This window comes from Cygnus olor, chromosome 6, assembly GCF_009769625.2.
Source record: "Cygnus olor isolate bCygOlo1 chromosome 6, bCygOlo1.pri.v2, whole genome shotgun sequence".
Taxonomy (NCBI): Eukaryota; Metazoa; Chordata; class Aves; order Anseriformes; family Anatidae; genus Cygnus; species Cygnus olor.
The window spans coordinates 37,831,505-37,847,231 of record NC_049174.1 but is presented as its reverse complement, the minus strand read 5'-3'; the positions used below and the strand labels follow the sequence as shown (position 1 = coordinate 37,847,231).

The window sequence follows — 15,727 nt, the reverse complement described above, 5'->3', positions numbered from 1 at the left end:
AGAACTAACGGAAAGCCTCTCTTAGGGGTGAAGCCACAGCCCAAGGAAAAGATGCAAGTGAAGGTGAGGAACCTCCAGGCTGACTTGGGAGAGCCCCCAGAGCCATCTGAAGGCAGGCCTCCACCCTTACTCCTAAAGGAACAGTGGCTGCAGGAGGTGCAACAGAGGTACCTGAAGCTCTCTGTGCTCTTGCTCAAGGAAAAAAAGCTGATTATTACTGAACATACTGATTATTGAATTACTTACTTCTGCCATGTGTCCCTCCCCGCAGTCCCTCCAAGCAGTCAGCCCTGTTGTTAGAAAATATTAGGAAGTCATACCAGGACTTTGGAGAGAACTTCTGTTTTCTGCCCTGTGCTTCCAAATCCCTTACTTAGGATTTGATGTAAGGAAGCGGAGAAGAAAAGCTGCGGTGTCCAAGCCCAGACAACACCTCTGTTCTTCAGGTAGCGTTCGAGGTGCCAGCGATGGCTGCTCAAGAGACACCACTGGTGTCTATAGCATCTGCAGCCTCACCGACACAAAGACCGACATCCTCTGGGAATCTCTAGAAATTTCAAGTTAAGAAGTGTGAAAAGTAGCACTTATCTTGACTTCAAGGGAACACACCAAAACAGAGGCTGATGTTTTCAAGTTCAAACATGCCGCTCCTGTCACCGCGAGGTGCGAGCGGCACAAAACAGAAAAGCCCTCTCATCTACCCTCTAACGATTCTGTAGGGGAGAAAAGGCTTGAAAGACTCTGCGAGCTGTTCGGGTTTTTGAAGTGTAGCCTTGGGACCAGACTCACCTCATCCACGCTGGTAGCTGGCACAGACATCCCCAGTCAAACGGTCCTTTCCCCATACAACCCAGGAGGTATTATAAACTGATTAAAAAGCTCTACCAAAGAATGACACTATGCACAGCACTCAGAAGTTTAAACTCTACAAGATTCAGAGGCTGAAAAAAACAGATCAGGGACAAACCCTCCTCCCCTCGGCACTGACCTCAAACACACCCACGAGCAGTCCCTGGAAATAACCACAGGAGCTGCCCCCAAAGGAAAAGCTCTTTGGACTCAGCCCCGGTTTCCAAGTGACAAGAAAGAACGTGCCACACATGGAAGGGATGGGGCTGGCTTTAAGGGGTCCCTTCCCATACTGTACACAGGTTTGAATGGACAAAAAACCTCACGTAAAAACTCCACTTTGGACTTGAGGTTAGAGCAGTGACCACCTGGGGCTGAGCCGCACCCTGTTGGTTCGGGTGCTACCACCCACAGGTGTCTCTGGCTGAAGCTCGGGACGCAGCCAGGGATGCTTTCCCACTGCGAACACGCTTGTGGTACCGTTTCCACGCAGAGCCTTACAACGCTGCTGCTGAACTTCGGAAAGTGAAGCACTTTGCAGGCACCTTGCTCCCAGACCGAAGCTTGCAGGAGGGATCTGGCCCCACAAAGCCGCCCAGCTCCGGGCTGCCTCTGACCCAGCGACACCAGCCGTGAGCGGCACGGCACCGCCGAACACAGCGACCCCTCGTCCGGGCTGCCACCTGTACGAGCCCCTCTCTGAGCTACGAAACTTTGTAAGGACTTCCCGGCTGTGAACTGCAAAACATTAACAACTTCCTAAAGTAAAAATCCTGCAGCCTCGTGGCTGATGGGAACTTCTGATTATTATTCACTTAATGAGAAAGTATAATCAAGTTTCACAGGAATGGTATTTGGCTTTAAATTTCCTTATCTGATTAGACTGTAAGATAGCCAAGACCACTGAAATGGAGTTTTCTCCCGATCTTTTCCCGTACTGTTTATTTTGTACATCTTCCAGGATCCCATCGAGTATGCTCAGCATCAATCTTCCACCAGTGCACGTAATAAGACACAACAAGTCTCCTCTGCCGCACAAGGAGAACCCTTTCTGCTCCCTCAAAAACATCAAGAGAAGAGCTCAAGTCAGGCTAATAACAAAAAATAATACACCTTTTGCCTTCCGAATCAGTCAAGTCCAAAGCAAATCGTACTGACGGTTTGACTGCAAACAGAACAGAATCACACACCGCGTCAACTCACTTCTGTGCTTACAACCAACATCCCTATACAACCAGTCCCTATTATTTTTATTTTTTTTACACTATCAGCCGTGTTCTTTCGCTTACGCCTGCTCCAGGGACCTCCCAGCCTTCCGAGCTTTGGCCAGGCTCGGCCAGCAGCCGAGGAGCAGCGCACGAAGGCCAGCAGCCCCAGACAGGCACAGCTGTGTCCAGATGGCAGCCGATCAGCGGGAAGGCAGGCTGCACACCTGTGCAAACACGGGAGGCATTACCTCGGACACGCACGCAAGCAGCAGGGTGGTGGGGAAAAGGCAGGGTCCAGTACCGAAAAATTCAAGCCCTTAGTGGTTCACTAGAGCTCGAAACCCTTCCTTATCCCTCCATCTCCAACATATTTATGGAGACTCAGCTTCAGCTTCAGTCCTGATTTCACACAGTCAATGATAACTGCTTTCTCTTGTATTTTTCTTCTCATCCTCCTTTTCATTTCACCACCTCATCACAACAGAAGGCCTTTCCACGCTCATCTTCCTCAAACAGGCTGCCCACAATCACTATTTGTGATTTCTTCCCAAGACTTGTATCCTATCAATATTGTTTCTGTTTGCTACTCCCTCAGAAGCCTTTTAGGATTGCACGCATCACAGCCAAACCCCATCAGTAGCTCACGGTACCTGGTATAATACAAGACCACAGTTTGAAATACATTTCTTAGTTGTAGTGGAATCAGAAAAAGCAGACTCTGCTGTACAGCCTCCCAAACAGCTGAACTGGCACAAACGAGTGGAAGTAATTCCTTCCTTCAGCCACTAAACTTAAATAAATGTCAAACTGCAGCGTTACACACCTGAGTAAATACCTATCAGCATAAAATGCTAATGTTTTTGACTGCTCAACCCTTGTCCTAAAGCAAAAAACTGTGCAACCTTGAACTTTGCTGTAGTTGTTTAATTTCATTTCTACTGTCCATCTCTCTATATGAATTATACATATTATGTTATTTATATTTTACTATAATATATATAAGTTCCATTTACATTTTTCCCTTATGGTCCAAACTTGCTGTAAATTATATTAAAAAAACACAGCAAAACTGCCCCTCTACCCCTAGCTAAACTGGCTGTCACTTGGAGTGGATTTTGCTTGTCCCCTCTCAGGCTGCCTCATTTTTCTCACTGTATCAGACTGTGAACGTGCAGATTATGTAAAGGTTCTCCTTTCGTATAGTTTGAAGCAACCTGGATTTGTATGGACGAGAACACTGCTGATGTGGCTAGCACATACTCAAGCCTTCAAGCTCCAAAGTCAACCCCATCTCCAAGCCATGGGGTGCAAGCTCCCAGCTCGAGGTGGGTGGCTGTGGCCGTACAAACCTGGGCTGCAGCTCGGCCCCAACACCGCTCTTCCACCAAGAAGATCAGGGAACTGAAGGGGGAAGACAAGTGCTCTGCTGGAAGCACCTAGTCCTGCAGCTATTTTCTTCCCTGAGAAAATCAGGGAAATCCAGAACCCAGCTATCAGAGTATTAATTAAGTAAACATTTTCACCATATGCAATGCTCACCATTTAAATACCCTAATTACTTCTAACACCCATCATCACCTTCCCATGCTCTGAAGGGAGTAGATCAAGCTGAGCTTTCCCACAGGAAGCGCGAGCTGACAGGATCTCAATACAGATCATCATTATACCGGTTTTTATGTAGAATAAATTCTGATGTGAGTGATTGAAAAACTGTCAAGAACTTCAGGTATTTGAGATCCGCAGCAAGATTAAAAGAGAAATGGAACAACAAAGCAGTTCCCTAATGTATCTCAGTATTAGGCTATTTCTCTGCTCCTTTTTTGGGAAGCTCTGTGTATTCTCATTAAGCGGGTTTTTCTCCTATCTACTGGTCAGTTTTTAATATTATTACTGAATAAAGCCAGAAAAGCGTAACTAACAACTAGAAGAACAAAAGGAAGTATTTCAAAGACCAGAATTAGGTTATTAACATCAGGGTACTAAACACTAAAGCTCCACCAACCCATTACGTTGGGTTTGTTTGCAAAGCTTTAGCAATAACTGGGTGGGAAGGGCACAATTTAGAACTGCTTTCCTGAAGTTGGTGCTCTGCAGCTGAGCTCCGTGGCAGTGACTTCATGAACACGCTGCACATTGGAGAGCCGGCACGCTTCTTGCCATTACAACAACTGCTGCCACAGCTGTCTGAAATAAATCACCGCTGATCTAGCATGAGAATCCAATCAATACAGAAGTAATCCAAGACAGTGGCTTTTAGTTTCCTCACCTGCCCAGAAGCACTTACAAATAGTCTACATTTTCACGTTGAGTGGTTTTCTTAAAGAAAAAAGCAAAACAAGATGCCACACCAACTTCTTCTAATGCTGTTCGACATTCGGTGTGAAGCAAGGCAAGCAGACATCTGGAAAAATCCTCACAACTCAGTAATATATGAGTTAATACCAAATAAACGTATCAGAGTTCCTAAAACCTAAAACTAAAAAACCTAAAACAAAAACCTAACTACGCACACGCTTCTAAGTTTGGCCCTGTTAGAGTGGCAAAAGAAATATTAATGTCTCCAGAAAGTTTTCTCAAAAGAAATCCCAATAGGGATGAAAATTGCCATGATGCTGCCACCAACAGAAAAGTGCTTCTGAATCGCTGTAACTTAACCTGTATGGTGGAAAAACCAGAAGATCAGGACAGAATCACCACCCTTTTCCCTTTTGAGTGAATACTGATAAAATTCTTGTCAGCTGGATATCATCTCCCTATTCCCCACAACAGACCAAAATCAAGTTATTTGAAAGATCAATTTAATAACACCAAGTAATTTAGAAAAAACTGAGGAAGAATGCTGTGGTCTTTTTTCTTCTTATTTGTGACCATGCCTGACCAACAAAAGTTGGCACTTCCCCCTGATCTAATACCTTTGAGAAATCCATGATTATTGTTGGAATCATCTTCAAGTATGAAGGTACTGAAGGTGTGTTATAAAGGTTTTAAAAATCTAAACACCTGATTATTAAGGCATCAAATCAAATTCCCATTCAAAACCATGCACATATGCTTAGTAAAAGCGGAGTCGACAGGACTGCGCTTCACTGTGTGTCTGAGATGGAAAGTATTCAAAATCACAAAAAAATCCTTACTATTGGATTTGTTTTAGCAAATCGTGTTTGATGACATATGAGCGAGGTGAATTTTGGTAATACGTACCCTGACTGTACAGCGCATACCTGACATGGTACGGTAATCCTAAGCTATCTGAAGAGGTTTATAGCATGCAAATTAATGAAAAAATGACTTAAAGAAAGTGTTCAATTAAGCCAGTTTTGCTTCATTTAACTTCCTAAGAAAGTCTTGAAAATCCATTTGTCACAAAATGTTGCATAAAATTTTTAGTATTAACTTTTCAATATGTTAATTCAGAGTATTAAGGTAAATTACCAGAATTTTATTAAGAAATTACTCTCAGAAAGGTTGGTCTGCATACGAGAGCCCCGCAGAGTTCTCAGCTACGGAGCTACCTACGGTAGAACGGCAACTCCGGTTCAGCCGGTAAACCAATTAAGCACCGGGTAATGCTTTTAAAATAGGGGGAAATGGAGATTTGCTGTGCCAGACTCGTATTCAAATCTTTTAATTAATTTTCCCCGATCGTTACGTCAGCTGCAATCTTCTTGCTTTGAGCTTTCGGGGGACTCCCGAGTTGCAGCAACACCCCGCAGTCCCGGCTGGGTAGGAAGGAAATCCTCTCCTGCCCCTCCGAAGCGGCGCTGAGCAGGTCGGCCTCTCCTTCACCTACCTGGCTCCCGATGCCATCCCCTGCACCTATCCTGCTGCCTCTGCTCACCTTCCTTCGCGCACCTCGTGTCCCAGAAAAGCCTCCTAGCTGAGCGTGCCTGTCTGCTCCTGCGGAAGAACTACGCTCCCTGGAAGTCTCTAGCTGACTAACAGGAAAATAACACACAAATAATTTTAATATTTAGTATATAATGTGCAAATATTTCATCTTGATACAGAATTTTAAATAACCGTACGTCACCGCAGATGACGCAACAAATCCTGAGCAGTTCTAGCATTTTATAGTTAGAGATTGAGAAAAAAATCGGTTAATAGCAAAATCCAGAGCAGTGCACAACTCAGTGCCTCCTGCCATGTTCTTACAGGAGTCTTATGGGTTAAGGATTATTTAACTCATTACCCAGTTACTTCTCCATTCAGTTGGTGCACTTAAAAAGCAAATTGTAACGGAGCCATGTTCCCATAGTAGATTTAAGACACCACTGTGGTCTAGAAACAACACGCAGACATTTCATAACCAGCTTCAACCAACAGACTTACATAAAGCACTCGGTGACAACAAAAGAAGTTGTAATGCAAAAATAAACCCCATCTGCTTTAATATTTAATGCAACTACCCAAAATGTTTTACTAACTCACCGTCAAATAATTTATTAGTTTATTTATTAAGAGGATTCATTTAAAACGTCCCCATACAACAAAAGATATCAAGTTCCCAACCCAGTCCTGTACTTCACTCGATAAATAAGCACGGAAAACAAACAAAAGAGAACCGCTTGGGAAGTTTAATGATCTAAATCTTGAAAAAACATATCCAGGTAGAGAGCACGCAGAGGTGAAGAGCTGACCATCCCACAGCGGCAGCAGGAACACGTCCTAAGCGTGCTGCTGTCCTGTCCACCATGCAGCTCCGCTCCCCTCGCCTGTACAGCCCGAAGCTGCCGGGCTCAGCCTCCCGTGGGCACTGGTTAGGAAAAAACACGGTGTTTTAGCGGAACAAAGCGGGTGTCAGAGAGCACCGGGATAGCAGGCAGGCCACAGCAAGACAACTGCAGAGTGAGGTCTCCAGCGGGCGCCACCCAGCTCTGCACCCCGACCCACCGGGGGGAAGCCCACGCTCGGAGCCTCGACCCGATTCACTCCCTGCACATCGAACGTTGCGGTCAGCACTGGCTGGATCTGACCTAAGGCAAGTGACAGTTTCAAGGCTTTCAGGGTAAAAACATCTGGTTTTGCTATCTGCTGAACGTATCCGAGTATGTAACTTTTACCGTCCTCAACCAGAGATACCCCGTATCTTTCTCCACAAACATATATACATACGAGAACAGTTAAGATACTCTCTGGTGTTCAAAAAAGGCAGATGATGAATGTGATACAACCGGTTTTAATCAAGATCAAAGCTGGAGGAGAATGCAGACAGACGGTCTAGACTGCTCTACTTCTGAAAGCCTAAGCATATAAAGCAACATCTGCAGAGAGCATTAATCACGTTTAGTCTCCCATCTTATCACCTCCCAAGCAAGCAGAAACAACTTTTACTTAAACATCATATGCTTATATATGACAAGCATTTTTAATTATCTTTAAATTAGATATTTATCACTGATTACAAAGCTGTTACACTGACTTTGAAATATGCTAAGGCAATCTTAAAAATACTTGCATGGTTCCCGGGATAAAGGGTATGGGGGCGGACAGGACAGAAGAAGTGCTGGGAAGGGAACTTACTGAGCAGCAGCAGAATTATTTTCACACTCCTGGTAGGAGAAGGGAATTTTCCAAATATTGAATCAAGTTCTGATTTGCTCGCCTGCATTTAGGACCGTAACTCAGCAGGCAGCAATAAAGTGCAAGATGTTTTCTATACACAGCTTTCTTAACTAGCTCTGGGAAACGATCTGGGAATACGGATAATCAGCTCAGCTCCTGTTTGATTTTTGTCTATCAAAAAAGATCAGCTTGCCGATACAATTACGAGGGGAACTAAAAATCAGGGAGGTGGTGCATATACACATAAGGAATATCTGTGTGATCTGATACACGCCCCTTAACATAAAAATTATCTATTCCTTGTGCACCTTCGTTTACTCTGCCTACATTCCGGTCCGTTCTCACTTCTGGTTTTGTACACTCACTGGTAACCACTTCATTTCTTTTATTTGGGCCTTGCATCAAAAGTTTTTCCTTCTGCCAGCATTTTCCCATACTCCCTGCTCCAATTAACCTTCCATTTAGGCCAGTATTTGTCATCAAAAGTGCTAGGAAATTCTTATTAGTGCTACCTAGAAAACTCCCTTTAATCTTGCAGGCCAGTCTCCAGCTTAATTATGCCAGTTCAAACTTTTTGGAGCCAAACAGATTACCTGCCTTTCAACAAGAGCTTGGGAGAGACCTGTCCACAAAAAAAAGCAGCAAATTATCAATCTGTGACAACAGCTGTGAAGATCTACAGCATTTTAAACCCAGAGGAACGAGGAACTGCAACCAAGCTCAAGATTTTAAACAACCACACAGCCCAGGGAAATCTAATATAGCACAGCAACCAATTCAAAATTTATGAGTTTTACTCAAAATCTCAAGTCTTAAATTTCTCAGTTAAAAACAGACACTGTCTGCAATCTCCACTTCTTCCAGATTGACTGAAAATACTGATTATTAATACTGTTTCTAAGACTCCTGATGCCAGAAACCCCTCCTCCTTGTAGATAGCTGCTGGTCATCACGCTGCTTCTTAAACATTTTGCTTAAGATCGAGATTGGATCGAGATTTCTTAGCCCCTCATTAACAAGATTTGCAGATGAAAACATTCTTGGAGGTTTTTCCAAATCCTTCCCCATTTCTCTACTTCACTTCCAAAGTCAAAGCTTCAAACCGGACGTTTTCCAGCAATAACCTCACCAATACTCCAGGAAATGTACTCTCGCACCGAAGCAGTTGACATTTCATCGAAGGGAACATCGCAAGCATCGGAGCTTCATTCTTCCTGCACATGCAGGAGCAGCAGCAGCCTGAAGCTCTGCAGCATTGGAGGAGAGTTATAACTCATCTGCCCCTGATCTATTTGAAGAATTACCTATCTTTAGTGCTAACTCTAACCTCCTAACCATGCAGTGTAACAGAGGGATCGTCTGCACGCCTTTTGAGACACCTTCCCCTGGGGAGAACAGGATGCTCTGAGAAACATCCTAATACGCCGTGGGTTGAGTTTAGCCCTTCCCCTGGAGGAGATGACAGTCAGCAGGACGTCCTGCAAGGCTGCCACGGCAGCAGCTGGGTGGAAAAAAGCAGCAAGAACAGCAGGTCAGAGCAGCACTTAACAGCAGATCAGGGTGGCACATGCAATGGGCGTGCAGAACAGAAAGCCATGTGGGATGCTGTTACTTCACCTGCCCACCTCACAGCACCACACCAAGGCAATCTCATCCTGCTCAGCTGTTTCACTTGCCTATGCGATGTGTTCCACCACAACGATGTCAGGAAAAAGAGAAGTATTCACGTAAAGCAGGAAATTGTACACGCTGAAAGAGCACTGCCGAGGCGCTCTCAGAGCTCGGCTTTTCATCTTCAAAAACACGGAACTGGTTTTGGCTGTAGAAATTCTCACCATGCCTAATTTTAATTAGATAAACTCGACAATAATTAGAACTAGACAGACCACTTTTGGGTTGTATCTAGAAGAGAAAATTTAGCTTCTATCATACTGCAACCATATAGAATCCAATTTCTATTAGCTGGTCATCATTTTTTCGTGTCAGAACAATATGGCTATGCCACTGACATTTACCCCTACGAGTCTCAGGAGCATCTTAACCTCCTCACATTCCTGGGAAGAAAGAGAGGCTCATTCCCATGGGGAACAGCACCCGATGCCCTCCCGGGGAAGCACAAATAGCCCCGGTGCAGCTGGCGGCGATCCCCCCAGGCAGCCCACCAGCCACCCATCTGGCTGGGTTCATTCACAGGTAACAATTACCTTTTTTTTTTTCTTTCCAGTGGAATAAGGAATGAACCACCTGCCCTAAAAGCAGTAACACCATGGCTACATAAAGAAAACTCGCAGGTTTTGACACTTATCATCAGGCTGCAAATGCAAAAAAGAAATCCAGAAATCTGTGTTTGAATCAGGCACGTACATGGCGGAAGAAAACACCACCACACAACCAAAGGCTTCCAGCTGGAAACACCAGAAGTGCTACTAGAAGTTAATTCCTCTTCTAAATTAACAATTAAGGAAATGACATCTCTTGACCTGAAATCCTGAAGGCACTTTAGGATATGATTTTGACCTTATTCTTCTTATTCAAGCACCCAGCAAAAGCCAGAACATGAATGTTACCACTACATTAAAACTCTTCCTTCCACTCTTTGACAGGTCAGAGTCTTAAACTTGGCCATCAAACACCAAGTTCCACGCTCGGAAAAGACTCAAGCAGGATTCCTTGAACATGTTTTCCGTACAAACTCCCCCTGCCCCGTCCCTCCGGTGCATCACAGACAGGAGGACAAAGACACCAGCAGGTATATGCCACGGGTTTACTTCTGGGAGCATCTACCAGGCAGATCATCTGCTAAGAGGTCTTCAACTGCACTCGTGAGAGGTCACCAGAAAATCAGACACTTCCAGTTGGAGAGGAAGAAGACAGTTCTAAAGTTTTTTTGTATCCCTTTGTGCAGAATACAGTTTAAATTGTAATTCTGCCTATTAATGCCATCTTCTAGGAAGCACAAATTCAGTAGGACTTCCCAATCTCTACCTCAAGCCATGGTAGAAGTTACATCATTGCTTGCAAACAATAATTTCCCTCAAACTTCCTTAAAAATAGCATTCCACCCACTGCTGATGGAGGCAGAGAAGTATCTCTTTACGGACTACACCGTGAGCTAATACTGAGTAACTGTAGGGGTTTCTGGTTCCATGGCATTTGGGAAAATAAGACTCACCAAGACCACTGTGCACCAGCCACGGCTTTGACCAAGCTGGCAGCAGAGCTTCTCCTTGACCTCAGGAGTTACGCCAGCACACAGGATGAAGACCCTATCTCTATGCACAAAGTAATTTTAGCCTATTTCACTCAGACTATATTGGCAATAAAGAACCAGCAGAAGCAGAGGATTCAACATGTTAAAGGAATCTAAAAAGAACCCAGGATGTAGTTATTTTGGATTACCCTGTATCATTTGCAATGTCCTCCCTGCCACTGCGACTGAAGTCACCTCAAAGCAGTAAGCTAAGAGCAAGCAGCATGCTCACTGGCTATTCTGACGGTGTTTCAAACACCCAGAGTCTGAAGACCATTCAGACATCACCCCTGCCAGGATCTCCAGCACACCCACAGGCCAGGCGAGCTGCCCAGCACCAGCCCTACTTCCACTGTCGGTCCCCTCCGCGCCCCGAAGGCCCCTTCACAAGACCACAGCCGAGCCCCAGGCGAAGCACGAGCTACAGTTTAACTTCTGCCAACACCCAAAGGGAGGCAGGGTGAACTTTGCACAAGGCCCTGGCTGCTGACCCAACTGCCGCCCTTCTGCTGCAGCCACAGGGCCCGACCCAAGGCTGGCGGGATGAGGAGGAACAGGAGGAAGACTTTGCCTTCAGCAGAAGGCCCATTTATATGGCACCTGTTGGGAGATGGAACTGAACCCCAAAGCAAGGAGGGGGATGTTTCAAAAGCATCAGGCAGCCTTAACTGGAGGATTACCCAAAGGCTTTGGGAAGGAGTCTTCAAGGATCTGGAGTTACTTCATCTGGAGGCTGCCTCCAAGACCACGTTTCAGTACCTCAGAACAAACCATCCTCCATCAATTTGTCCATCCCTGAATCATTTTCAACTTCCGTATGTTCTGAAGCAAGTTCTGGAGTTTAACTACCCATAGTTAATAAATACATGCTTTTTGCATAAAGAATCTTCACTGATCACTTCACTGGAAGTGAGGTGAAGCAGCTGGCCAGCAGGCTGAACAGGAACAAGAGCCAAGCTATCACGGTGCTTGGCCCCCAAAGCACCCCTAAATGCAGTTATGTAGTTATCGGATTTCTAGTTGTTTACATTTAATTTGGATTGGTTTATATGTGTATATACACACACAGGCTTAACTTGCTGTTCCTAGATGGTATGTTTGTTTTAGAAAACAAGGAGAACACGTTTCCTTCACAGTAAAACAGAGGCTCTGCAGGTACCGAGGGGCAGGAGGATGCATTCTGAGTGCAGTGCTTCCTTTGAGGTAGCCAGCAATCCCTGTCACACTGGTGCTTACCTGCTTAAGAGACCTACACTTCCAAAGCTGTGTTAGGAGTACCTTAAAGGAAAAGGGAAGCCATAAACAGTAGTTTAAGGGCTTACAGTGCCAGATGTTCTTTGATGGAGCAGTCCTTCTGTTCAGGCAGGAACAGGTGTTTCTCTTGTCTCAAGTAGGGAATTCATTCAGCAGTAAATTCTCCTGGCAGTCCAGAAGAACATCAAAGCCTCACAACTGCCAAAAAGGTTACGGGAGAGCTCTCCTGCCTTGCCTGCTCAAGCTGTTTCTTCTGCAGTAGTGGAGGAGTACTTAGTGAGACAGTTTCTCAGGCACTTGGTTATGATTGACAGGAGAGTAGCCTTTTTGAATGAGAACAAAAGTGGTTAGGTTTTTCTTTTTGGTTTTACAGGATAATGATTACCTGCAGCTAGTCAGCACAGTCAACAGATACTTGGTAAATCAGTAGCTGAACAGCAACAGCAACTGCTCTTCTGCGTAGCACTCTTCACCAAGGAGAGACTGACACCTACCTTCCTCTTGAATGTGTTGACTGGTGAGGTAACAGTAAGGCAGATGTGACATTCAGACCGCCTTTGTTTCTTCTCTGGCATTATTTGATCACTTATGCAGAGATACCGAGATGGAGCCTTTCTGCTGGAGGTCAGAAAACGATCTGTCTGGTGCGTTGTTGTTCAGACCGAGACCATGGGGGCCTGGGGCTGAGAAGTGCCGTGGCAGCGTACCATTACAGCTTTGAAGGTTCCCAAATATCCTCTGTAACGCGATTTAATGCCATGAACTTAGGTATCCGAGTTCCCTGGACAGTCAGCAGAGGAACATGGCACTCTTAACTGCAGAGAGCTGCCCTGAGCAAATCAACATGCAACCCAGAGCAGGAACACAAGTTCCTGCCAACAACAGCTGAATTCCTAGGCTTGATACCTCCATCCACTCCATCCTTTCCAAGCTTAAGGCTATCCCCTTAGATTATCAAGAGTTTTTCTTTGAGGGAAAGCACATACTAGAGAAGAGTTCACCCTCCAGGGGAAGACACGTGAAAGCTCTGGAAATTGTGCATAAAAGCTTACTGTTTGAGAGCTCAGCAGCTCAGAAAAAGGGGGCCCAGGCATTCATCACCTCACCAGCCTCAGAGCAGTCAGATTCCACATTAGGCTAATTATTTGACCATGGAAATTTACAGTCACGCATCTCCATTTGTCTCAACCTCTGTGTCTGTAGGTGCAACTCTCTGGCAGCCTGCAATCAATCTGCCCCCTTTCTTGCACAAAAGAGACTGCTTCAATGTCCCAAGCTGGCTGAAGACCAGTGTAAGTAAAGAGGTAAAGCATTCCCTGCCCACTTAATGTTCTGAGTCTGCTTGGAAAAGGATCTCACCAGTGCCTTGTCTGTCTGGGCTTCCAGTGCCATTATCTCGTCCTTCCTCCAGAACTTACCAGCATCATCCGTAGCTCCCCAAATTCCAGAAAACCTCAGCAACAAACACTTCTCAAAGGGACAGGGGCAATCCACGGAGATGAATACAAAGGTATAAATAAGATTATGCTCCCAGGAGCAGGAGAATAGTGGGAAGGTGAACAGAAAACATACATTGAGGCCTTCACTTTCTGGTGGCATAAGTCCTTAAGTTAGCTTAGATGTGCTTAGCAGAAGCCATCACCTCAGGAGAGAAAGGGGTTAAAAATTCTGCTTCACCCAAGCAGAAACTTAAACTTCACTGTCAGATGGAAACAGCCACAGGAACAGATGTGGACAATAACGGCCTGGGCTCAGGACATCAGCTTCATCCTTCCTTAAAAGGGACGCTGGTTTTGGGCTCAGCTGGAAGAGACCACAGATGGGGAAAAATCCCACAAAGATGTCAGGTTTCAGATCATACCTAAGGTAAGATTCCTCCATGCTTCTGAAAGTGATAGGGACTTCTAGTCACGCTTTATTCAGAAATTGAGAACACCGCTACTGGAGGCCAATTTATCTCTTACATCTGCTGCTGATACTTGGATTACAGTATGGGAAAAGTCATCATGTGGACTTCCAGAGAAGGTTAAAAGCCACATGATGCTGAGCAGCCATAGAAAAGCCTGACAGTTATTCTCCGAGACAGAGAAACAAAAGGCTGAACAGTTCAGGTAGCTGCCTCAAAGCCTCGTGGGCAGCTGAACTGCAAGTATCTGTGTCTCCCCACCACCCTGACTTCTCATGGGGCCACACCTGTCTCTTGCAGGACATGTGCCCTGCTGTCTAAAGATTTCCCTGCTTTATGGCTTTTGCCAGCTCAGTTATAGCTGCTTTGCATGCCTGATCACCCTGGGGTTGGCGTGTTCACCTGCCTCAGGGACACTGCGGGTCGAGCAGTAACAGCACCTTGCTTCTGACGAGTGGCCCCATGCTTATGGAAGCTGGGAGATGCTTACAGGTCGGGTGGTTACAGCCAGGATCTCCACGTCCTTAGTCCGAGAGGACTCGCTGAGTGTTAGGGCTGCTTAGCTGGCATGAAAAAATAAATCACCAGATGAGCTATTCTTCTCTAAGTGTGACTACTGTGCTTAGTGTTTTGAACTGCGTGCATTCAGTCATTATAGCAAACGAGATGCATCACTTTAAGGACCTCTACTGTATTTTTCCCCATCCTTTGGGGATCTTTGAGGGCTGTCTGTTCTCCGCTTGAAGCCAATCTTTACCAGACTTGCATAAAGTTTGTGCCTGCCTGCTGAGGGTACGTTTCTAGGACAACTTGTTGCTAAAATTCAAGGACCACAAACTAACACTAAACACTAACACCGCTAAGATTATGCGGCAAACAGGCTTTCAGAACTGTTTGCCTAAACTTGAGCTATAACTAGATTTCATAGCTCACTGTAGCCTGCACCTCTTACTTGGTTCCTACCTCACTGTTACCTGGGAACCTGGGAGATGGAAGTGAATTTTATCACCGGTTCCTTTAGCTCAGGTTGCCCAGAGGCAGGCTCCAGCTCCACCAGTTTGCACCGCTCTGGAAGCATGGGAACGTTGCCCTCCACTACCTGTGAAACGCCTGCCAGAGCAATGGAAGAGAGTGCAGCTCATTTGAACGACGACAGTGAGAGCGTGCACTGCTCCAACCCTGCCTGCTCTCATACGCAAGCCTAACTCGTCCACAGAAGGGAGGAGAAAATCCTGCGACAGCAGCCATGCACTGTGGTTCACAGAACCACTCCAAAAAAGTGAAGCAAGTTCTTTTTAAAGTTGTTATTAGCAAAAATAATTATTTTTGTCATTTTTCCTTTCTTGCCCAGTCTGTACAGAGAACAGTCCTATTGAACCCTGACATCATGTCCCTGGACAACTCATTTCCTAGGTCAATTCATGCCGAGTCACTGCCAGCCCTCGTCCCACCCATCTCCTTCCACACTCCTCTTTTACCCCAGCTCTGGTCCTCATTTCATACTGCTTGCAGAAAGCCACTTACAATTCTTCCAGGTCACTTCTGACGGTTCAATGAACTTCATCAGCCCAGCACAACGTCAGAGAGCAACGAGGGCTGAACCAACAGCAAAGAGCTCCACCACCGAGCAGGTACGTGGCTGAAGAAGAGGACACGGGGAAGAGGAACTGTCGCTTTCCCAGTCCTCCGATCCGTTTT

The 15,727-nt window shown here is 45.5% G+C and overlaps 1 protein-coding gene across 2 annotated transcripts in view; it reads right to left on the bottom strand.

The window, feature by feature from the left end:
• Positions 1 to 15,727, bottom strand: part of ACVR2A (activin A receptor type 2A) — a 62,669-nt gene that overhangs the window by 34,016 nt on the left and 12,926 nt on the right. Inside the window, exons 1-2 of one of the 2 annotated variants that reach the window (XM_040560800.1) lie at positions 6,543 to 6,547; positions 172 to 177 (exon numbers count right to left, since the gene is read on the bottom strand). The exons of the other annotated variant lie outside the window; for it this stretch is intronic. The gene's annotated coding sequence lies outside the window, so the exon portion shown is untranslated. Of the gene's footprint in view, positions 1 to 171; positions 178 to 6,542; positions 6,548 to 15,727 lie in introns of those variants that run through there. 2 annotated transcript variants of the gene reach the window in all.